The sequence below is a fragment of the Alligator mississippiensis genome, chromosome 3 (assembly GCF_030867095.1).
Source record: "Alligator mississippiensis isolate rAllMis1 chromosome 3, rAllMis1, whole genome shotgun sequence".
Taxonomy (NCBI): domain Eukaryota; kingdom Metazoa; phylum Chordata; order Crocodylia; family Alligatoridae; genus Alligator; species Alligator mississippiensis.
This window is the reverse complement of record NC_081826.1, coordinates 139,615,686-139,640,198: the sequence shown is the minus strand read 5'-3', so window position 1 is coordinate 139,640,198 and position 24,513 is coordinate 139,615,686. Positions and strand designations below refer to the sequence as shown.

The 24,513-nt window shown below is 44.4% G+C and overlaps 1 long non-coding RNA gene across 5 annotated transcripts in view; it reads right to left on the bottom strand.

Annotated features, from left to right (window-relative positions):
• Nucleotides 1-3,401: 3,401 nt before the first annotated feature.
• LOC109284038 (uncharacterized) overlaps nt 3,402-24,513 on the bottom strand; it is a 56,103-nt gene continuing 34,991 nt past the window's right edge. Inside the window, exons 3-7 of one of the 5 annotated variants that reach the window (XR_009460885.1) lie at nt 15,475-16,252; nt 13,684-13,781; nt 9,585-9,905; nt 8,512-8,842; nt 3,402-3,744 (exon numbers count right to left, since the gene is read on the bottom strand). This is a non-coding gene — a long non-coding RNA (uncharacterized LOC109284038). The remainder of the gene's footprint in view (nt 3,745-8,511; nt 8,843-9,584; nt 9,906-13,683; nt 13,782-15,474; nt 16,253-24,513) is intronic. The other 4 variants (XR_009460886.1, XR_009460884.1, XR_009460882.1 and 1 more) reach the window with 4 other exon arrangements.

The following is a 24,513-nucleotide window of genomic DNA, read 5'->3' as shown; positions in this document are numbered from 1 at the left end:
AATGTGGGTCCCCAGGCTACCCAATAGAGGCAACCTAATGACAGCTGGTATGGAAAAGGTTGACGTATTCAATGCCTTTTTCACTTCAGTCTTCACAGGCAAGGGCAGCTCCCAGTTTTCTGCACCTGGCAGCAGTATAGGGGGGAAATGTCAGCTAACAGTGGTGAAAGAACATATTAGGGACTATTTAGAAATGCTGACCTGTACAAGTCCGTGGGACCGGTCGCAATGCATCTGAGGGTGTTAACAGAGTTGGGTGATGTGATTGCAGAGCTGCTGGCCATTATCTTTGGAAACGTGTGGCCACTGGGGGAGGTCCCAGATGATTGTAAAAGGGCAAATATAGTACCCATCTTTAAGGAATGGAAGAAGGAGGATTGAGGGAACTACAGACCAATCAGCTTCATTGCAGTACCTGGAAAAATCATGGAGCTTGTCTTCAAAGAATCCATTTCTAAGCACTTGGAGGAAAAAATGGTGATTAGGAACAGTCAGCATGGATTCTCCAAGGGCAAGTTATGCCTGACCAACCTGATTACCTTCTGTGACAAGATGACTGGCTCTGTGGATGTGGGGAGAGCAGTGGACATGATATACCTTGACTTCAGTGAGGCTTTTGATATGGTCTCCCACAACATTCTCACAAGCAAGCTAAGGAAGTATAGGTTGGATGAATGGACTGTAAGATGGACAGAAAACTCCTGGATCATCAGACTCAAAGTGTAGTAATCAATAGTTCTATGTCTAGTTGGCAGATGGTATCAAGTGGAGTGCCCCTGGAGTTGGTCACGGGGCCTGTTTAGTTCAATAACTTCATCAATGATTTGAAATGGGATGGAGTGCACCATCAGCAAGTTTGCAGATGACACCAAGCTGGGGGTAGTAGTAGATACATTGGAGAGTAGGGGTAGGATTCAAAGTGACCTTAACAAATTGGAGAATTGGACCAAAAGAAATCTTGAGGTTCAATAAGGACAAATGCAAAGCTCTGTACTTAAGATGGAACATTCCTATGCACTGGTACAGGCTGGGGACCAACTGGCTTAGCAGCAGCTCTGCAAAAGAGGACCTAACAGTTATATTGGACAATTAGCTGCATATAAGCCAACAGCATGCCCTTGTTGCAAAGAAGGCTAACGGCATACTGAGCTGCATTAGTAACATCGTTTCCCTCAATCTGCTGGAAGTAATTATTCTCCTTTACTCAGTAAGGAGCAACGGTCTCAAGTTGCAGGAAGGAAAGATTAGGTTAGATATTAGGAAAAACTTTCTCATGAGGAGAGTAGTAAAGCACTGAAACAGAGAAGATGACAGAGAGCTTGTGGAATCTCCATCCGTGGAGTTTTTTAAGACCCAGTTAGATGGAGCTTTGGCTGGGGTGATCTAGTTGGGAATGGTCCTGCTTTGAGCAGGGGTTTTAACTAGATGACCTCCTAAGGTCACTTCCAACCCTAATTTTCTATGGTTCTGTGAGAGACCCCCTCCACTCAAGTCCTTTTGTAGTTCCCAAACAACATCCTACTGTTGGAAGAAGAGGCATTTCTACCTCCACCCAACAGACCAGTAGCTAGACTATTCATGTGGCTGTGAAGGATGCAGGTTTAATTCCCAATCTGCATATAGGGTTGTGTGCATGTGTGGGGAGCTTTCTTCTACCCACTAGTTGAAGCACTTACCTAGGCTGTGAAAGACCCAAATTCATTTCTCTCCTTTGCTGGTGGTGGTTTCTCCACTTGGCTTATGGTTGTAGAATCCACATCTTTAATCTTCCACACAAATGCTTTAACCATGAGGCTATGTAGCATTTTAAGGTATCCTCAGAGGTGACAAGGTTTCCCTTGGAGGTGGAGGCATGGGTTAATATTGTCCCAAAGGAGAGATTAAAACTTTTGCCCTCATTGTGTGTGGCTGCTGTGTACTGTTGGATAATGGATTCAACAATACTGCTGCTACTTTTTCCTCCTCCAGCCATGTTTTGTGACAAACACATAGCTTAGGCATCCAATTTTAGGCTTAGTCAGAAGGACACAGCTCGGAAAATGAGAAGTCCTGGGTTATGACCCCTGGCCCGGTGATTGGGTTGTTGGGTTTTTTTGTGTGTTTTTTTTTTGTAACTTGGATGTAATATTTTTTGACCCACAGCAGTGGGATAGTGTCTGCCCCATTTGGGGGAAAGGGCTAATTCACTGATTCACATTCTCTTCGCTTTGCTTTCCTCTTGATTCCACACATCTTCTCTCCTTGGCTACATAAAGGATCAGCTTCAATAGGAGGGTGTCTGGGCAATATCTAGTTCATGTCATGCTATAACAATTTGTTGGGAGGAGGAAGATACTTCTACATTTGGGTCCTAGAACACTTGTCTTTGACTCTGGACAAGTGCCCTGACCATTAAGCTATTAGACTAAAAGGTAGGATAGTCCTCTTCTATTTTTTTTCAGGCAGTTACCAACCTACCTGGGTGATTCTATTCCACTATGTGGAGAAATGGAATCTAAGATTTGTTTGAGTGCAAAAAATTGAATTTGCACCGTTACATAACTACTTCTTAGATGTCTAAAACTGAGATAAATATTTGGAGCCAAATCCTATTTGCAGTGGGATAAATACTTTGTAACTATTAAGAAAGTATATTTACATACATTATTGTAACATGGAGCCCATGGCCCTATTACTGAAAGCAGTTAAAAGAAAAGAAGCTTAGCCAATCGGCGGCGAGATGCCCAGGAGGATGACATCATTAGCTGGCACCGGGAACTTCCTCTGCACCTGAGGAGCTGAAAAACCTGAAAATTAGTAATTGAAACTGACCTACTTAAAAGGTTGAGGAGTGAAACAAGACATCCCCCAGAAGGGGAAGAACAGAGATCCGTGGCACTGAGACAGAGAGCAACGGAGCGCAGTTCATGTGGAGGCACGAGAGAAGCCAGAGAGTGATGTCCCCTCAGGAGGCCAGTACTGGGTAAAACCATGACTGGAGATCATTCTGTCTATCCCCAGAACCAGGTAGACCAACTTTAATTAGAAACTTTTTGACTGGATTGCTGACCAGCTGGCCGGATTATAAATAGACTGTGCCAAGTAGTTTCACAGAGCAGAGGAGGAGGGGCGGAAGCCTGAAACCCCACTTTGCGAAGAGACTTACTAGTAACTACTTCCATGTTGTGTTTTTGTGGATTTTTCCATTAAAGACCTAGTACCCTGAAGTGTTGTTTTACCTAATAACCAAATTTGGGGTTTGCTCTTGGAGAGTAAGATAATATCCAGATACAGAGGCACTTAGAGAATAAAAGTGTAAGACCAATTCAGCTGTAATTAAGAACACCGGGTTATCTGCGTGTTATATTTTGAACTAACTCCCATCAAGTCATGGCAGGAAAAAAAACACATGCAGGAAGCTCTGAGTTGAAACTTTTCCCTTTTATAATCGGTTTTAGGAACACCCACTCACTATTTCGTTTTAAAACAAGGCAGACATTCTTGCATGCAAGGGTCTCTGTAAAAGCTGGAGTGAAGCTGTTATCATTTTTCACAAGGAACAAGAAATGGTTTTCTGGAAACAAAGCAACTAAAGAAAGTGAATTACTTTGTATTTCACATACAGTGAACATCTTGTATAGTAGAATCCAAAAGGGAAGTTGAAGTTTAAACCTCTAGGGAGCCATCTGGATAACTTTGTGAGAGTAAGAGGTAACTTTATCATCTTTTGGTTCTTGTTTCGCATTCTCAGAGGCCATCTATCTCCTGCAGGAAAGAAAATGAAAACGGACAATTACCTTGCTCAAACCAAACAGGAAGGTTAGTTATCTGCACTGCAGCGTGAGAGAGAATTCTACCTTATGTGCTTATTTATTTCCCTTTGTTCACCTAAATGACAGTTCTCTAGCCGCATAAGTGGTGTTTTTTGGCTCTTATGCAGAGGTTGTGATTCAGTTACTGGGGTGTCTCAGCATGTACATATAGACTGATCATTCCTAGAAGGTTATGCAGTAGCCTGACAGGTACATGGCTATGCATATACAGGAAGCAAGTAGGGGAAGGAACTTTTTATGCTTTAACCCCATAGCTGAGTAGTTGGGGCACTTAGGAGGTATGAGACTTGTGTTCCAACACCCCCCCTTTCTGCACTGGGCATTTGAACCTGTGTTTCTCTGACTTCGTAGTATGCTTCTCTACCCACCATACCAAAGGCCAGAAACTATTCAAATGCTTCTCCAGAGTTCCTTCTGAAGCTAAGTGACTGCCCCTTGCATTGATTAGTCATTGGATAAAAAGGATACCAAGCAGTGCAGTGGGAGCATAGTCTAGACTAGAACCCAGGGCCCCGTTCCTATCAAAAGCAGCAGCCAACAGAGACACAAACCTTTTAGTTTGCTCTTTTCCCCTCAGCCCTACATATCTCTCTAGCTTGGCTGCCCAGTGAGCCAACTTCAAAAGCAGCACAGAAAACAGTACTCAATGATACGTAACCTGTAACATGGTTACAGTACTATTAGGAAATAGGACCAAATCTTTTTTTCTTTTCTGCATCTTCCCCAAAGTTTAACAGCCTTTTAAAAATGTGGATACAAAAACTGTCTGCAGTGTTCCAGTACCACTCTAACTGATGCTGCACAGAGTGGTAAATCACCTCACCATTCCAGTTTCATCTTCTGTGGCAGGGCATCTTTGATGCCTGTCAATTTAAGGGCTTGAGCAGCCTGCAGGTGACAGCAGAGCCAATCAGGGTGTCACATGGCAACAAGGAGGCTACCTGATTGGAGGAGGGCTTGGCTGCTTGAGCATAAGACTAATCCCAGGGAGCAGGGCCAGCAGTTGCAACTGGGGAGCCAAAGGGTGAACATCTCCTGGCTGGAGTACTGGTGTTTCCAGAATATCTAGAGGATAGGATAGGATAGGATAGGATAGGATAGGATAGGATAGGATAGGATAGGAACTACAGGGATAGAGGAGGTTCCTGGTTCTGGGGCATGACCTGAAACTACACCCTGCTGGGGTTGGATGGTGTAGTGGGGCTGCCTGTGGTGGGGCAGTCTCCAGGAAATGCCACACCTGTGCCTCCCCAGTGAAAGGTGAGGATGAAGTGCTGGAAAATCTCAGTCCCTTCTGCCTTGTGAGTACTCTGTGGAGGGGAAAGTCTAGGGGAGCGCACCCTGAGAGAAAAGCACGGGGCTCAGGTCTACCAGATGGGGCCTGCAACAGGGCCAAAGTCCTTTGGGACCTGAGGCCTTACTGAGCAGCTCAGTAAGGGGGCCAGAGCAGTAGCCCCAGTGAGGGGCTGGGGTGGCCTCTGGAGGCCATATAGGGTAGGGTCCATGGGGGCCTGAAGGATTGCATGTAGGTTGGCTGGAGTTGAGGCCTCAGTGAGGGGGCTGAGTGACTGCTGGTGGCTGCATAGAGTAGGATCTCCATGGGCCTGAAGGACTGCACATAGGCTGGTCAGAGCAGAGACCCAGATGAGGGGGGAAGAGTTGAAGCCCAATGCGGGCAGAGTGGAGGCCCCAGTGTGGCCAAGCTAAGGGGCTAGAGGAGTAATAGTGGAATTGGATGCCATCTGCGAGGCATGGGACACAGTGTAGGGACAGTACAGAGCTGTATATTACACCCTTGGCATCATTCACAGGGAATGGGCTGTGCCAACTAAGCACCGAGCCCATCCTTGTCCCTTGTGAGCAGCGTCAGCCTCAGCATTTGGCAGTGCCACTCGCAGCAGACAGGGTCAGGCTTAGCTTGTGTGGTGCCATCCTCTGCAAGCCCAGTACCACTCACACGGGACAGGGATGGAGCTGGGGTCAGCCATTGCCAGTGGCACCAGCAGTGCCACTGGCAGGGGATGGGGCCACACCAGCTGAGCGCCAAGCCCAGCTGAGTCCAGCCCAGCCCCATCCCTGATTTATTTATTTTTTTTTGGATGTGGCACAGTGTATCAGTCAAGTTTGATTTTTAAGACCCACGAATTGGGCTTCAAAACTTGACTTATACACAGTGCAATATGGTATACTGTTTTCTATAACCAGCATAGTTTAGATTGGTAACAAACAGAACACAGACTCACCCTTTGGTGGGGGGACAGCAAATCTTAGACTGTATTTTACCATTCCTAAACCAGTCTGTGGGTGTGTCTACATGAGATGCTACTGCACAGTCCTTACTGTGCATTATTTAGTACTTGCTAATACAAGTACTAAATAAATGTGCAGTAACCAGAGTTACTGCACAGTAGCGCTGCTAAAGTCTTTTAGGTGATGTTACTGTTCACTAGCCTAATAGCGGGGGAGAAAGGAGTGGGGGTTAACCAGTCAGGAGAAGGGGTCAATGGGCTAAAAATATTTTCCAGTCCCAGGACTATGCTATACATTCACCAAATCAGGTTAGTCCCTTCCTAGATTGGGTTAACTCTTTCTTGATTTAAGTTAGTGCATCCCAAATTAAAACCTCTGAACTTCTGCATGGTTGGGTGAGCATTTAAACTGAACTAATCCTGATTAGGTCAATCTGAATGCAATGCCTCTACATACCCTCTGTTTTCTTAAAGAGCGATATTGAGTTTGTTTGACAAAAACTATATTCCCTAAAACCATAAATCCTAACTTTAATTCTTTTTCAGTTAAATCTCATATCAGCTCTGTTTGTTTATGTTTCCTAGTCAGAGAAATGGGGATGGTCCTGGTTGCTCAGGTCTTGCCTTACCGACTTATTGATTGAATGTGGGGACACTGGCATTTTTTGTTCTATCAAGTCTCCTTCATGATAGATGTGTTGCTCTTTGCCAAAAGACATTTTGGCACATTTCTTTCTTTACATCAGCACTTTCTGGCGAAATGAGGATGGTATGGAGGGGCAGTGATTAATAGGAAGTGGGTGTAATCATAGCTCTTGGGATAAGTGAGCAGTTGTAGATGTGTCTACAGAACAGTAGGTAGCTATGGATCTGTCCAATTCAAAGTTTTGCTTCTTTAGTGTACACAGGGCATACCTCATGAAAATCCATGTGAGATGTCCAGGTGCATTAGAGGATTCATCACATCTTGTTATGAAGTATTATGAATAAAATCAATACAGCTTACCAAATTTACCTACTTCCATAACAGTTTTGAACTGAAAATACCCCTGTATGCAATATTATTTATGAAGTACAGTATTTATAAGACAGGTTTATGAAAAAGCCACTGCACTATCTCAACAAGCAGGGTATTATTAGAAAAAGAGTGAGTCTTTGATGAAATAGCCACTCATCTACATCCTAGGCATTGTAACAGATGCTCTTGTTATGGCTATTGTAGCAGGTCGGCGAATCACTTAGCTCAAACAGTCTTTAACAATTCCACTCAGTCCTTTAAACCATGCAGCTCTTTATTTTCCTGGGCACACTTGCCTCTCAGGAACCATCTCTGGATTGCTAATTGGCTGAAAGGTCATACTCAGAGGGTGGTGGTGGATGGGTCATATTCGACCTGGGGGGAAGTGGGCAGCGGAGTCCCCCAGGGCTCGGTCCTTGGGCCCACGCTGTTCAATTTCTTTATCAGCGATTTGGACGATGGGGTGAAAAGCAACCTGTTCAAATTTGCTGATGATACCAAAATCTGGGGTGAGGTGGGCACGCTAGTAGGGAGGGAAAGACTGCAGAAAGACCTGGATAGGTTGCAAGGGTGGGCTGACAAAAACAGGATGTGTTTCAATATGGACAAGTGCAGGGTGCTGCACTTGGGCAGTAGTAACCAGCAACACACTTATAAGATGGGAAACTCCCTTCTTGAGAGCACGGAGGCAGAAAGGGATCTTGGAGTCATCATTGACTTCAAGATGAACATGGGCCAACAATGCGAGGTCACGGTTGGCAGGGCTAACCGGACCCTATCGTGTATCCACAGGTGCATCTCAAGTAGGGCCAAGGAGGTGACCCTCCCCCTCTACGCGACACTGGTCAGGCCACAGCTGGAGTACTGTGTCCAGTTCTGGGCACCCCACTTCAAGAGGGATGTGGACAACATTGAGAGGGTCCAGAGGAGGGCCACCCGCATGATCCGGGGACAGCAGGGCAGACCCTACAATGAGAGGCCACAGGACCTGAACCTGTTCAGCCTTCACAAGAGAAGGCTGAGGGGGGCCTTGTGACCGTCTATAAACTCACTAGGGGGGACCAGAAGGGTTTGGGGGAGACCTTGTTTCCCCTAGCACCCCCCAGGATAACAAGAAATAACAGCCACAAGTTGTTGGAGAGTAGGTTCAGATTAGACATCCGTAGGAACTACTTCACAGTTAGGGTGGCTAGGATCTGGAACCAACTTCCAAGGGAAGTGGTGCTGGCTCCTACTCTGGGGGTCTTTAAGAAGCAGCTCGATGCCTACATGGCTGGGGTCACTTGAGCCCAGTTTCTCTCCTGCCCAGGCAGGGGGTCGGACTTGAAGATCTACAAAGTCCGTTCTGACCCTACTTCTATGATTCTATGATCTCCAACATAAATCAGAACTCAATAACACATATAGCATAGTCCATAGAAGGTGCACTCACAGTCCCAGAGTCCTCTCCAGCCCCTGAGAAGGTGTCTCCTGCTCCCTGCTGCTCCAGTCACACTGCAGCCTTCCTTCTCAGTCTGTCTCTGGCTCAGTTTCCTGACATGATGTTTCTGCTTGCAGTCCTTGGGTCTTTTCTCAGACCATGAGACGTACCCTGGCTCGGTTCTGCCTCCACTAGCTTGGTACATCTCTCTCCTCTGTTTCTTACAGTCTTCTGTCTCTCTCTGTTCTTTCTGACTTCCTTCTTGGTTCCTTTCCTTGGGAGTCTTTTAACTTCCTATGGCCAGCCGATTATCTGTATCAGCTGCCGAGTCCTCCAGGCAGACCTATAATCAGAACCCTTGTTCCTTACATATTTCCTGGACTATCACAGCTACAACACCATGGTAGGAAGGGGAGGGAAAGAGGGACAGGGACAAGGCAATTAAGTTGTGGCCCACCCTGTAAAAAGTTTGAAGACCATGCAGTATCTGCAGCAAGACATACCTTCTGGGACTACATACAAAAGCTGGAAAAGGATTCCTCATTATCCCTGAATAAGTTGCAAACCCCTTCTCCAACCTTGTTCAGACAGTGGAAAGAAGGGGAAGGGAAGTGATAATCCCCTTTGAATTTGGCAATTAACACCTGTCTAGATTGTTGAATCATGTCCATTTACCAATGCTACCTGGCGGCTTTCAAACTCTTCACACTGCTGATGACATCACCTTAAGATGGCTAAAACTATATGCCAAAACTGCATACACTAAATAAAAATCTTTTTGACACGCTGCAGTTCACACAATGTGTGACATGGTTGGAACTCGTACACAAGGGCACTTGTTATTGTGAAGGTCCCATTGATATAGGCTTGAGGCACAGTGACCCTGTCCAGTTTGAAAATGGTTGAGAAGTGCCCAATAATGGCATGGCCAATTAAATCCTTGGTGATGGACTGTAGGGTCAGTATGGCAGTGGGACCTCCCCCACTGAACCCTGATATAAGCCAGGAGCCCCCTGGAGACATCCCTAACCCTCTCAGTGCATGAGGAAGGAAAGAACGAGCCTTTCCCTAGCACAGACACTTACCAGGGAAAGGGCCAGCAGCACAGTGCTGTCGCTGGCATGCTTTATCAGTTGGTGCCAGCTCCAGCTGGGCCACTGCATGGCCAAACATGTCATAAAGGTGTGCGTTGTCCCAGCTGGGGTCAGGGAATCGTGGAGAAGGGAGCGCGGCTGCAAAGAAGCCGACTTCTATCTAAACTTGCCCCATCAGGATTGAGCAGAGGAAAGTGGCAGCTGTTCCTCTATGGTGAGACTTGAAGGAGTCTCTTTACTGACTGGAGTTCTTTGAGTAAGGGATGAGAGTTTGGCAGATGGCAAGGAGGGTATCAGGAAGTTCTCTCCACCCTATGGAAAAGAAGAAGACAACAAACCATGAGTCGGTTGCAATGTGAGGGGAATATTCCCTGGGAACCCTTGAATAAGGGTGTCCCTTTGGACTTTCTTGTTTTTGTTGCTCAAACAGAGTTGCTTACAGAGAATAAGGCACTGGGTGCAGCCTATTGCAAGCCCAGTGGACTGAGCTAAAATCAGCTATTTGACGGTGCCAGATACACCAACTGTGAGGACAGAAATATACTATGCATCCTTAAGACAAATGGCCTGAACAAGACTGATAATATCAGGTTGGTACAAGGACAGGATGCAAGGGGAGGTGGAGCCCCAAGGAACATCACTTGGATAAGAGTTAACAGTGTCTTAGATCAAGGAACCTTCCTCTTGTTCTATATTTACATCAAAGCATGGTGGGTGAAACAAGGGGTGCACACCATTAATAATTGTCTGCTGTGTCAAGCTGTCAGGTCCTAAAAGTTGACAAGTGGAAGAACGCCCCGCAAAGTGTAGGCAGCCAGCCTCAACTATGCACAGCTGCTTACAGTCAGAGATGATGTGGTGATTGATTGGTGCTTATGCTGACCATTGTTCATGCCATCAAGTAAGTAAGGAAAAATCAGGATTTTTGAAAGGTTGGACCATATTGGGCACCTTGAGGAGACCTGAGCTGTCGGTGAGTAGAATATGTCCTAGTGCACTGGCAGCGTAAGATTATCATAGAGTCTGGCTGGTAAGTTAGCTTTAGCATTTGTGTGGCAGAGATGAGAGGGAGGAATGTTATTGCGGCCTGGTAACCCTGGGAGTGGAGTGGGGCCCAATGTGCCTGACACAAGATACATTGTAACATGTAGTTGGGTGTCCACTAGTTTGCTGTGTGATGAGCAAGCCTGTACAGGGGCAAAGTATTCTGCAACTGAATAATACAGTGCAAGAGCAGGTGAATGTGGTGTGGAGGCACTGGCACCTCAAGTGGAGCCTGCAAGTTTGGCAACTTGTTTTGATTCTTAAAGCAGTTTTCTGGAGATGTGATTCATCAGTTAAAGTCCAGTCAAGGGTGACTCCATGAAAAACTGGGTGGGTTTTGCATTTGAGAAGCTGACCGTTTAAAGTGATAGTGAGGTCATGATTAGTGCTGGTATTATGCAGATGAAAAACGCTTGAGACAGTCTTTGAGATATTTGGTTTGAGTATTTTAGACAGTACTCTGACATCATCTCATGTCTCCAAGTGTGAGTTCCACCCTTGAAAAGTCATGAGCTTGGGTGGCAAAGGCACTGTCATCAGCATAAACAAATTTGTGTGGGCCAGTCACAGGCAGGTCATTAATGTACAGTTTGAACCAGGTTGATCCCTGAGGGAGGTCATTAGTTTGTCTCCGAGAGCTAGTTTGGTTGGCCAGTTGGACTCTAAAGCATCAACCATGTAGTAATAGTTCAACTAGATGAGTGTCCCAGTGTGGCAGAGTTCCTGATATTTTCTCCAGAACACCAGTATGCCAGACAGTAGCATATGCTGCAGTTAAATGGAAAACAATATGCATTTTAAGGATTAACATGGTGGAGCTCACTTTCTTGGCGTGAGACTCCATTGAAATCATTTGGGTGGGACTTCGGTTCATTGGAACCAAGGGAGTTGCTACTGGTAGTTGGGGTCAGCAACCTGCACATGAACTGATGCTATACATTGTTTAGCTGTAACTGTAGACAAAGGCAAATGATGTTCAATCTTGTTTCCAAACCAGGGGAAGATCTTGTTTCTGAAGAGGTGCCAACCCTGTTTACTTCTTGCCTGTGCTTGCTGAATGGTAGGTGTGCTTCAGCAGCCTCTGTTGCCACTGCCAGTTGTCAGTTGTGGGTGTTTGTTGTGGTGTAGGCAAGGTTATAAGGGGAGATGCTTTATAAATCAGTACATTATGACACAAATTCAACTGTGCATACAGAACAGGTGGAAAACTTTTAAAGACTTGCAGTGAAAAATGAAATAAAAACTTAAGTTCCCTGTGGAGCACACAGCTTCTTCTATGGTATCTATTATATACTCAGTACTGCTGTGACTGAGGTATGTAGTATATTTCCAGCGAAGCGGGGGTGGGGAATCCAGTAGTTTTCAGCCCAGGAAACTAAACTGCATAGCTAAACAGTAAAATCTGTCCATGTAACACAAGTTGGAAACCTATGGTCCATGAGTTGGCTTCAGCCCATGGAGACTTTTTATCTGATCCATAGAGCTAGGAGGATTTGGGGGCATTTTGGCAGTGGGGGCTTTGGTGGCATTTCTGTTGTGAGAAACTTTACTAGCATGGCCACTGGGAAGAAGGGAGGCTTAGTGCTGGTATCACTGTAGAGGGGGAGTGGCTCCGGCTCTGGCTCCTCTGGCTCCAGCAGTGGTGGCATGGGCTAGGTTGCTAGTTGTCTGCACACAGAGTTAAGCTCCATTAAAGCAGCCCACCAGTGCAAAACATGGTTGACCCTTGATATTGAAGGTAGACTAAAGAAACCTTCAAATTCTCAACAAAAGTTGCAAATATTAAAAAATAATAATTTTAGAGCCTTATGACTAAAAACATATGGTATAAGATCACCAAGTTTTGAAGCAGGTGTTGGAGAGTTCCAGAATTGCATGTATGGATTGCTATTATTATGTGGTGCTTTTCTTGTCTGAGTAATTGCAAATACTTCCTGTGGCATTTTGAAACTTTTCAAGGAAACTTTACTTGATTCAGGGGCCTGGGGCTCTAAAGTATTTAGTTTGCTTTTGTACAAAGTGCCAGATTGAAATTTGCCTTAAGATCTGCTCCCCAATGGTGAGGCTGCATTAGGAATCTCTTCATTATGGCTTGGATATGGAGTAGGAGGTAGAAGACAGTGTGGATAATACTCAGGTAGAGACCTCAAGCAGAGCAAGTGTGAAATGATGGAGAGGTTCAGGGAACAGGTGGAGTTTGAGCTCTGCCTATACCAGTCAGTTGACATAGGCAAGGGAGAGGACTCTGTCCTTTCAAGGGCTTGTGTAAGACCTTATTTATATAGAAAGTTTTCTCAATGTAAATTAAAGTGCAATTTTATACTGATACTAGTATACTGAGAACTTAGAATAATTATACCTATATAATTATACTGGCACAATCGGCAAGTTTCACATACAGACATGACCTAAATTTCAGTCTGCCCATTTCAAGAAGACACAGGAGCAGGTAGGGTACTGTGACAACCCAAGGGTCTGTCTGTACTATTATCGCTATTTTATAAACAGGCTGTTGCTCCCATGCAAACTCTTACTATAGATTTACTGTTCTGATATCAAACTGGCTAGTACTATGACAGCTTATCTAAAATTACCATAGCAATTTTGCAGAATGCTGCATTTTGCAGGAGAGCAGTGTGTCCTCATTACAGATTTGCACTGGTGTAACTGTGTTGTTGTATCTGCACTGGTGTAAATTTCTCTAGTCAACACTACCTTTTGAGTTAAAAATCCTTCCCAACCATACAGTTGGTCCTATAAAATATATCACCCACAAAAATCCTTGCCTCTAACAGTTTTCTATTTTTTTCTGTAGTATCTATACCGTTTCCCTTACTCAGAACTTATCTTTACAGCTCAGTCTGCCTCCTGTTGGCTTTTGATAGCTCTTTATATATTTTCAAATCTGTATTTGCCAGAATAAATGTGATTGTTACCAACAAAAAATGAAATTTTGCTTTGTATGCGCTGCTCACTGATGCTCCAGATCACTTGTGCAGTCTATTTTTCTGCTTAAATGGTTAATGAAAATGTAATATAGGCTTACCTGGAAGAAAATGCTGCTTCCTTTTGTCATCTCTATTCTACATGCCATTCAACCCACACATAAGGACTCAGCCTGTCTTTGCCGTCTTTTATATAATTCTGTTAAAATGAATGGCATGTCCACCTCTTAGATCCATTTACCACAGGTACCTGAATCTTTTTAGTTTGCAGCGACAACAATTTGTCCAGATAAAAAAACAATCTGTGCTAGTCCAGTCAATAACAAAAGAAAAATTGGCTCAGTGACTCAGCTGTCAGTGCTGCACTCCACAATATAGAGAAAGAATATGGGCTTGTGAATAACTTTAAAACTCCTGCTCTTCAAATAGACACTGTTAGCTTTGCAGAGGTGACTTTCTCAGGCTCCAGTTTGAGGACATTGATATTTGTGGTCCTTCCTTGGGTGTTTGCCCATGTGGAACCCACTCCTGGTACCATTGGTCCCCAAGTGAAGTCTCTGAATAGCAGCATCCACTGGGCCATGAAAACTCTAAAGGTCCCTGAGCCCTCCCTCAACCAGCCACAAATGTCCCCCAGTTCTTTCTTGCCTCATGGGCAGCAAGACTGAACTAGGCTATGCATGTCTGCTATTCTTTAGCATATTCTCTAAACCTATCCTCACCAAACTAACAAGGATTAACTTCCAAGAAATCTCCCCTGCTCTTTTTTTCCCTTAATTTTTCATCCTTTTTTTTGTACAGAACGAAAAACCCTTTTTATTTTCTCACTATTTTGCACAGCAGGTATTAAAAATGGCAGATTCAAAGCCCTCTTGCTTCAAACTCTGCCATGTTATGATGGATTCATTCCCCTTACAGAAAGTCATAGCTGTGGCCTGTTTTGTCTTAGCAAGAGCCATATGCTGACCACTGCTCCATATGCCCATTATGCTTCTTAAGAATGAGAAACTCTAGAAACTCCCAGTAAAAAAGTGTCTTCTGAAGCCATCGAAAAGAGAGCACATTTAATGCAAAAGAATGGTGTTAAGTTCCAAGATGGGACTTTCCACTTTTAACTTCCACTTTTAACTTCCACTGGGACGCAGCTCCAAGTGCTGGTACAAGTAAAAAGTTGGACAAAACATGGTTTTCAGCATCAAACTTTCACTACTAAAAATGGGGAACCAAGAGGGCTAAAAGAGCAACTTACTTCCATTCTCCTATGGAGAAACTGAACACCATCCTTTCAGATAGCAGAGACAAGTGATATTGGTTCATTCTCCAGCCCGGCACCCAAAGGCCTCACAGATAACCCAGCCCTTAGGTCATGTGCTGAGTTCTTGATACTAAGACATCATAGTGAGCTGGGTTTCACAGCTGAGGCATTAATGGCCTCAGTTAGTCTATTGTTGATGAAAAGTACTTTCCTCTCCAGTATTGCCCTTTGTGCTGATGTGCTTCATTGTGCACCAGGTCTGATTATCTGAGCTCCCAGTACCACTATTAGAAGTGATCTCTTCTTCCTTTTCATCTCCTAGCCATTCCTGCCATCCAGCCAGGAACCTTCATTCACTCACCATGATCCAGAGATTGGCCATGCCTTCAGATCCAGACACTCATTTCAAGGGCATAAGTTATCCAACCCATGGATGCCAATGGGGTGAGAAACACAGGTTAAGTAACAAGTGCAACTACTATGGTCCTACTGGTTTACTGTTATTCCAACCCACAGACGAGTAGGTCTGTTTCCTAAGTGTCAGGAAGACACAGAAGGTTTCAAGACCCCTCTCCCCATAGAATTGCTTTAGGGCTGGGATGAAGAAGAGGCAGGTTCTGAACCAGTAGACTTTTACCTTTCAGTTTCTTCCCAGGATCCACTATCACCATCTCCCAGTGATGCAGATTCTTCAGTGCTGATTTCAGTCATGGATGATTTGAGGTCATTCCAAGAGCTGCTGTCTTAAATTGGAGGGATGGTTAGCCAAATGAATGGAAATTATGACCACATTAATGAAGGAAAAGGCCTCCAATTTATTAGACATTGTTCATTTTCCCTGCTCTGGACAATTTAATTATACCTATGAATGTTGGCAATTTGGAGCCATCAAAATATCTTTCAGACTCCTGCTACCTTTACTCAAACTTCAAAGTCAGTGGAAGGAGGGATATAAAGTTCAATGGAGAGTCTTTGCACAATTTGGCAGAGTTAGTTCCTAGATCAGAAGAGGCACAGTCGAGCCCAGGGTCAGAGAGGAACTAGTCAGGGAATTTCTGGTGGGACTGGACATGTTCAAATCAGCAGGTCCAGATGATCTCCACCCAAGGGTGCTGAGTGAATTGGCAGAGGCCATTGTGGGACACCTGGCACAGTTCTACGAACACTCATGGTGCTCTGGCAAGGTGCTGGAGGATTGGAAAAGGGCCAATGTGGTCCCCATTTTCAAAAAAGGGAGGAAGGAGGACCCAAGAAACTTTAGGCCCGTTAGTCTTACCTTGGTCCTGGGGAAGCTCTTTGAGAAAATTATCCAGGAGCACATCTGGGAGGGACCAACAGGCCTACACTGTTCAACATCTTCATCAGTGACTTGGATAAGGGGGAGAAAAGCACCTTGTTCAAGTTCGCGGATAACGCTAAGATGTGGGGAGAAGTGGGCACGTTAGAAGGGAGGGACAGGCTACAACTAGATCTGGACAGGTAACAAGGGTGGGTGGATGAGAATAGGATGGGTTTCAATACTGACAAGTGCAAGGTACTGCATCTGGGGAGGAAGAACCAGCAGCATACCTACAGGCTGGGGAACTCCCTTCTCATCAGCACAGAGGCAGAAAATGAAGTACTATTTCACAGTCAGGGTGGCTGGGATCTGGAACCAACTTACAAGGGCAGTGGTGCTTGCTCCTACCCTGGGGGTCTTGAAAAGGAGGCTAGATAATCACCTTGCTGGGGTTGTTTGACCCCAGCATTCTTTCCTGCCCATGGCAGGGGGTCAGAGTTGATGATCTGCTCAGGTTCCTTCCGACCCTACCAACTATGAAACTATCTCTAGTGGTTTCTCTTGTTTAGAAGAAAGCATTACTGCCTGGTCTAACAAAAGCAATTCCAAGAGATAAAGACCCGAAATCCTTAGTTTTATCCTTAGTTTCATGATAAGAAAAGCATACTACCCCGCTTTGGTCCAACAATGGATAGGAAATTACTATGTACTACTTGCTAAACATAAGTTGTCATCATAGGGCAAAGTGCCACTCTTTCTGCACAAGTTTTATCCAGAAGCGTGGGAGGAATTAGAAGCCATATTCTTTGAAGGGAAGTAGTGGCAGAGAAGTATCTGTAATTGCCTATGGACATTTCTGATACTACAATTTTGTCCATAGCCATGGAAGTTTCTTGGAAGAAGAGCTTTGTGGTTTCAAGCACCAGGCATCCTGAAAGAGATAAAGAACACTGTAGAGGACTTGTCCTTTTAGGGTAGAGACAGAAGCTACACATAAACCAGTTTAAGTCATCAGAAACTGGTTTAAACCAGTAGCAGAACAGAAGTTCAGTGCACATAAACCAGTTTCAAAATGACTGAAACTGGTTTAAAATAAACCTGGTTGAATGTAGTATCAGACTTAACTGATTTGGGTCAGACCAGTTTATGGAACTTCTTTCCCATACCCCTTCCTGGTTCAAGTTAACTCACAATCCCCCAGCATCCCAGCATGCTTTGCAGCCCTGGGCTGGCCTGTGCTGTCTCCTCCAGTAGAGAAGGCTTGGAGGTGGGGGGGGGCAGGGACTGCCCCCCCATAAGCAAACCCTGGCTAGGGTCTGGGGCCAGGGAAAGCGGTTAAGCCTCCCTTCCCCTGGGTACAGAGCTACACTGCCCTTCTAAAAACTTACCGCTGGCTGTGAGTGTGGACTACAAATCCTAGAGGCACCTGGAAGCAGGAAGAGGAAGTGATGAACAACCCTGCAGAGTCCTGTTACTGTAATTTTGGACTGCAAATCCCAGAGACCTCAGAGCCAGCAGGAGGAGGAAGTGAACACAGCCCATGCTGGCTACATGCCAGAGAGCTATGCTCTAGTGCCCCCCCCAGCTTCTGGTCTGAGCCATTACTGGTATGTGGCTGCATTTCCTGAATCAAAAGTGAATGTCTGTCCAGCTGTTTCTCAGTTTGATCTCTGCAGCTTAAACCAACCTGCAAAGAGTGAATTGATTCAGCCTTGGGCTTTTTTGATTGTACTTAGCTTTTGAGCACAAGTCTGTTTAGCTTAGCCATCAAGCAAGTGAGGCTTTACAGTACTTAAAAGACTTCAGAACCACTTTGAGCTTTCTAGGTTTACATACATTTGCCTTGAGACAGAAGCTCCTCACACATGAATTTCAGCAAATAGAGAGCACCCATCTGCTCTCTACAGTGGTCTATTTACTGTCCTCTGAGGAAAAAGCCCAGGGTTCAGAGAAGATCACCATCTTCTATAGTCATCAATCTCTGTATGATTCATGCATATGGTATCACTGAGACAGCATAATGACATGAATACTGAGAGTCACGATCCTGCTGGACTAGAGTCATGAAGGAGCCCTGTCTTGCAGACTGTCTTTCCCTCTTCTACAAGTTTGGACTGAAATAATAATTGACAAATGGATAATAAATGTTATCTACCGTGGCTATTCTGCTCATTTCCAGTTTCTGATGCTTTCCTAACCCCTTTGCCATCTTCCTTCTGGGGATCTTTTCATGAAAGTTAATTTGAAGAAGAAATAGCTACCCCTTTGTTTCACATATGTGCTATAGAGAATGTCTGTATGCACTTGAAGGGAAGTGGTCTCTATACCTAATAGTTCCTTTTTCCATAAGGAAAAAAGGGTCTTCATCTTATCCTTGAACTGAGAGGACCAAACCATCTCAGATTTGAGACAGTAACATAACCCCTGTTATCCTTTCCTTATAGACTTGAGGTTGATTTGTGACTGTCAGTCATACATATTGTGATCTATTTGGCTCAGAGATCATATCTGTGATTCATAGTAAGGCTCAATCATTATTAATGTAATGTCATTCAATCTCCCCACAGTAGTCAGAGTCTTCTCAAAAGTCCACACATTTAGGGAGATGTGACATACATACCTATCCATTCCCAGGCAATTAGCTGGTTAAAGATAGTCCTATCAGGACAGTGTTCAGTTCTGAACTTCATCCTTATACTTTTCAAACTGTTTATAAACTAACAAATCATCACTCAGCCCTTACAGACAAAACAGTTCATAGGCAGTCTTGTTAGTTAAAGGCAAAACTTACAGAGCAGAGATTTCAGTCTGAGTAGTATAACTAGGGCAGGGTGAGTAGGGCATTAGCCCCTGGACACTGACAATGAGGGGCACCAGACTACCCCAAGAGTCTTTACCATGGCAGAGGCAGCCATGTGCTGCCCAGGCGTGGCCATAGGAGCAGTCCTGCACCCAGCAGTGCAGGGCTGCTCCTATGATCAGAAGAGGGGGAAAACAGTCCTCCGCCCCCCCACACCTCCTCCGCCAACCAAAGTATTTCTCACAGAGGGGCAGCTCTGCTCCCAGTAGCATATGTATGGGTGGAGGGTAGTGAACAGGGAACCAGGCTCAGCTCCCAGGGAGCCTATGCAACTAGGCTGCTGTACCAGACTCTCTCTGCTGATGGAAGTTGAAAAGGTGAGACTTTCCTTCCTTTCCCTCAAGCTCCCACTCTACAATGCTTAGTATATACCCCCCTCCCCAGGTGCTGAATGAGCTCACTACACCTCTGCTTACTCTATCCAGGTGATCATCTCTAGCCTCAAGATAAACCTGTCAGCCGCAGTGAGAGCCTGTCTCTGACGGTTAGCCCACATGTCAGTTTCCACTGATGTGACAACACTAGTTTGTCCTTTATAGGCCTTGCTGAGGTCAGTGTTTCAGCCTGAGAATCATTTATACCGTACTCCAAAATCCCATCTTATCAATGCGTAAATTCATGAAGTTCGTCAAGGTGTGTGTGCTCTTCCTCAGCTTGTTGCCTTCAAGGACACTGATTGTAGACTCACTACAAACCAGGTGGGAGGTCACATGAAACCTCTTCAGGGATGCAGCCTACTGAATTGGAAGGGGGTGACAATCCACATAAATATTCTGGGACTCCAGACATGTAGCAATGCCTGGAAGCCATTTCCCTTTGGCTTCAAAGGATTTCACTGTGCAGTCATTCACAGACAGTGCATTTCTGACTTATTCTATGAATAAGCACAGAAATAACCTTTCATTTTCTCTGCACTAAGAGGCAATCAGCTTTGTGGGATAATTACAATTCTTCTACACCTCTGAGGATGGAAAATGATTTAGATCTTCTTTGTAGACAATTTGTCACTGAGTTCAAATGGGTTTGGAAGAACTCCACCCTTAGATCAATACTTCAGTAATGGTAAAATCCCAGTATAAATTTATTCACCAACAAAGGGAACATGAAGTGCACATCTTTTTTGCTACAGAAGAAGCCTGAGCCTAGAATGCTTACAAGATAGATTTCTTATATCATAGAAAGAAGATTTCATGTTGCATTTCCTTCAGTCCCTCTAATATGCAGGATATATAGAAAGTCAGACAGGATCCAGTTACACTGACTCAGATAGTTCCTAATTAGTAGAGACAATTCTGGATAATGCATCTTCAAATGTCAGCTCAGCCTCTGTAGCAGTTCCAGGCTGCCAAGATGTAAAAATCACAGAACCAAGGTCAAGTGTTCTTTACCCAGACCTAAAATCATTGCACACGGCAGCCTGGATATTGGCTAGTTCAGTGCCATTGACAGAGACTATTCAGTACAAATACAGGAAATCCTAGTCCAAGCCAGTAAACCATCCATAAGGTAAACTTACTCTACAAAAGCAGCAAAGCTTTTCAGTTTAGCAGTCCAACACAATTTTGATCCACTTGGAGAATACTGTTCCTAAGACATTCCATGACACTGTGATGTTCCAAAGTCCTCCTTACAAAATTTTTAGCATGCCACCTTCCTTCCAAGTTAGATTCAGGTTTCCCCATTTTATTATTTCCAGATTTCTAAAAGGGTTACATTTTTCTACCGCTTCAGGAGTCCCTGCAGAAAATTCATATAATCTTTTCCAAATGTATGGACCCTATCTTTAAACACTTTGGAATGGTCCCTATACCACTTTTCTCCAAGGATGGTCTTTATAATCTCCCTCACATCACTAATCTGTGCTGGCTTTACCTGACAGAGAGAAGTAAGGTTGAGACTTCATCTTGAATTTCTTTCCAGTGTTGTTTTAGATTTTCATTTAATTCAGTCTATTATCTCTCTCACTCTCTCTCTCTTTTCTCTTCTACTCCCCATGGCAGTAAAATATTAATACTTTAGGTATTTGGGGGCCATATACTAGTGTATCAACATACAGTGATGGCAGATGATGTAAAGTAAGTTATGATGATTTTTCTATGAAAACATGAAAATGATTTGAGATGCTGTATAGCAGCCTTACTAGAAACAAGTTCCTTGTTTTCTTGGATTAAAGTACAACAAATCTATGACATTCAGGTTATAAATGAAGAACTCGGGACCTTTTGTTCAAAACACATTGGCTTCTATTCCATGAGATAAGGAAGTATTTCCATTATTTTTCTATTTGATTAATTTAATTTGTATTGCATTTCATTCTCATTAGTTTCATCACTGTTTTAGCAGTCACAAGGTTTACATATGCTTTACAGTCTAACTCCTAGATTGTGATAATCTCATGTAATATTGCCCTCATAACTTTGGAAGTTCAATTTGAATGAGAGCCTCTTAATACCACTAGATGACACTGCAGAATAATTTTATTTTGGGGCTTGTGAAAAATTAATATTTCTTTTTCAGCAATCCCTCACAGTTGAGGATGATTGTCTTCCATGATTGTCTTATCTGTGTGTCTGAAGATGGCTGATGAGGCCTATCCGGGATTAACAGACTCTACTGCAACTTGGGCATGGGTTTCTGTGTGGGATGGGTGGCACTGGATACTTGATTAGGTCCGCAGCATGCTGTTTCTGCTGCGCCCACTTTTCCACCTCCTGTTGTTGTCATGAGGTTTCAAAGTACTGAGATTTCTGCAGCAGACTCTTCCTTCATTTGAGGCCGTCCTAGGTGATAGCTTCCCATGAGTTGACATTGATGTTGCTTTTTTTAAAGTTGGTTTTGAAGACATCTCTGACACTTTATCTGCCCTGCACTTGAGCATATGCCTTGGGAGAGCTGTGAGAATAAAACTTGCTTTGGGAGTCTGGAGTCGGACATCTGGATAACATGGCCAGTCCAATGAAGTTCATGTCCTTTTTTGGACCTCTGCCTTTGCTTAGTAGAGATTCAATTTATTTTGCTTGGAGTTGATGTCATAGTTTCATAGTTGGCAGGGTTGGAAGGGACCTGAACAGGTCATCAAGTCCGAATATACTCTCTGTCAGCTTATGGCCATTATTCCTTGTTACTCCTGGTAGTGCTCGAGGGAACAGGGACTCTCCCAATGCCTGCTGATCCCCCTTGGTAAATTTATAGATGGCCACCAGATCCCCTCTCAGCCTTCTCTTGTGGAGGCTGAACAGGTTCAGGTCCCATAGCCACCCCTCGTGGGACCTGCCTTGCTGCCCCCTGATCATGCGGGTGGCCCTCCTCTGGACCCTGTTGATGCTGTCCGCATCCCTCCTGAAGTGCAGTGCTCAGAATTGGACATAGTACTCCAACTGCGGCCTGGCCAATGTCTCATAGAGGGGGAGGATCACCTCCTTGGACCTGTTTATGATGCATCTGTGGATGCATGACAAAATGTGGTTAGCCTTCCTGACCACGTCCTCACATTGTCGGCACATGTTCATCTTGGAGTCAGTAATGACTCCAAGAGCCTTTTCTGCCTGTGTGCTGATGAGAACAGAGCCAAAAGCATTTTGCCAAACGCAAAAAGGTCTTGCTCTTGCAATCGATCAACTCTTGGATCTCCCAGTTCTTCTCATCAAACCAGCCTTGATGCTTCCTGGTAGAAAATCCAAATGTCTCTAGATAGGCACTGATGATGGTGGCCTTGAGGGCATTGAACAGGCTACTGATATTCTCCCATTGTTGTTGATGGAACTTGTCAGTTTTCATTGAGGCACTGATGGAAGAGGTCTCACTTGCTTGGGTCCTTCAAGGTTGTCTTTTGCTGCATCCATTGCCTGGGAGTCAGTATGATGCGTTGGAGTCAAGATCAGTCCAGCAATCATCAGCTCTTAGTAGAGCTCGGGTGATGCTGACATCTTTGCAATCCCAGGCATGGATGATGACATAGGCAATTAGGTGCCAATGCTTAGATTGTTGGTGTTGCCATGATGTCTTCTGTTTTTCTGGTGGACAAGGGTATTAGTGATGGCAAGTCCATGTTCTGCATATTTGGTCAAAAGGAGGATGCCACTGGAGTTGACCTTTCTTGCTCCTTCAATGGTTCCATAAGTTAGAATCCCTTCCAACTCTGCAATTGAAATCCTCTGAGAGGAATAAACCTGTCTTCCTCTGGAACATCAGAAAGGACTTGGTTAAGGTTGGCGTAGAATTCCTTCTTGGTTTCATTAGCAGCATCAAGAGTCAGGGCATACACACTGATGACAATGGAATATTGGCTCCCCACCAGTTTAAGATGGAGAGTCAAGAGGTGCTCATTAATTCCAATGGGGAAATCACTGACTTGGTTTATGAGTTCATTCTTAATGATAAAACCAACTCCATGAAGTCAGTGTTCGCCTTCCTGTTTACCCTTCCAGAAGAAGGTATAGCCACCTCCATCATCTTTGAGCTGCCCATCTCCTGCTTGCTGAGTGTCACTCAATGAAGCTATATCAGTTGTCACCTGAGTTCTTGGACCATGATTGCAGTACAGCACTCCGGACATTCACTATTACGTACACCTCTTTGATCTTGCCTTCTCTAATATTAGTAACAACAACATGGATAGCTTACAAAAATCCAACCAAAACAAGGTAATTGACTACACATGCTTCCACCACATCAGGTGGTAGGTGGTGAGAAAAAATGGTATATGATAAGTCATACTTTTTCAGTGCTCTATTGGAAGGTACTTGTGTTAGTATGGTAATAGAAGAATAGGATAGAATATAATAAGCAAAAACCAATAAAGAGTACTTGAAACATCACTATTCACCATCTGAGCAGAACCACTGCCTGTATTTCCTGAAGACACAAGATATCCAGGGTCTGGAATGAGAAGAGCTGCAGGAATTAGCAACATGGAGCTAGAGAACAGGGAGATTTCAGAGATATTGAGTTGAAGGTTCTGATTCAAAGTAAGAGAGAAAAAGAGGCAAACTGTATTGCCTTGAATTCCCTGTATGAGCACAGGTTTCACTTTGGTAAAGGGCAGTTAGCTTTTCTACTGCTTCTCTTATTCAGGCTTTCAGCTGCTGAGGATCCATAGACATACATTTGAGCACTAAGAGCCACTGTGGGGATGTGCTGAATCAGGGTAGAAACAGACATCAACTTTCCTTGCTTTTCTGCTGCCATAAAAAAATTTATGGAAGCATAAAGGTCAAGCAAACAGATGACCATATATAACTTGTCATGCCACAAATGCCCCAAATTTGTGGCCACAACAATGGTGGTAATAGATTGTGGTGCTTTTTAGCAGAGGATGTTTGATTGCTTGTGGTGGGAGAGTGCGGAGGGGCCCGATTCTGCACACCCCAAGGATTCCTGGGCAAGATCAGACCCTTTAAGCCCCTGGACTTTGTGGCCCACTTTCCCCACCTCAGGAAATTTCAGGGTGCATCTCAGTAAGGAAGGAAAGTTAGGGTTCCCTTCTTATGGAGACATACCCCTCTGGGAGATTCCAGGGATACATTTCTTTAAGCAGG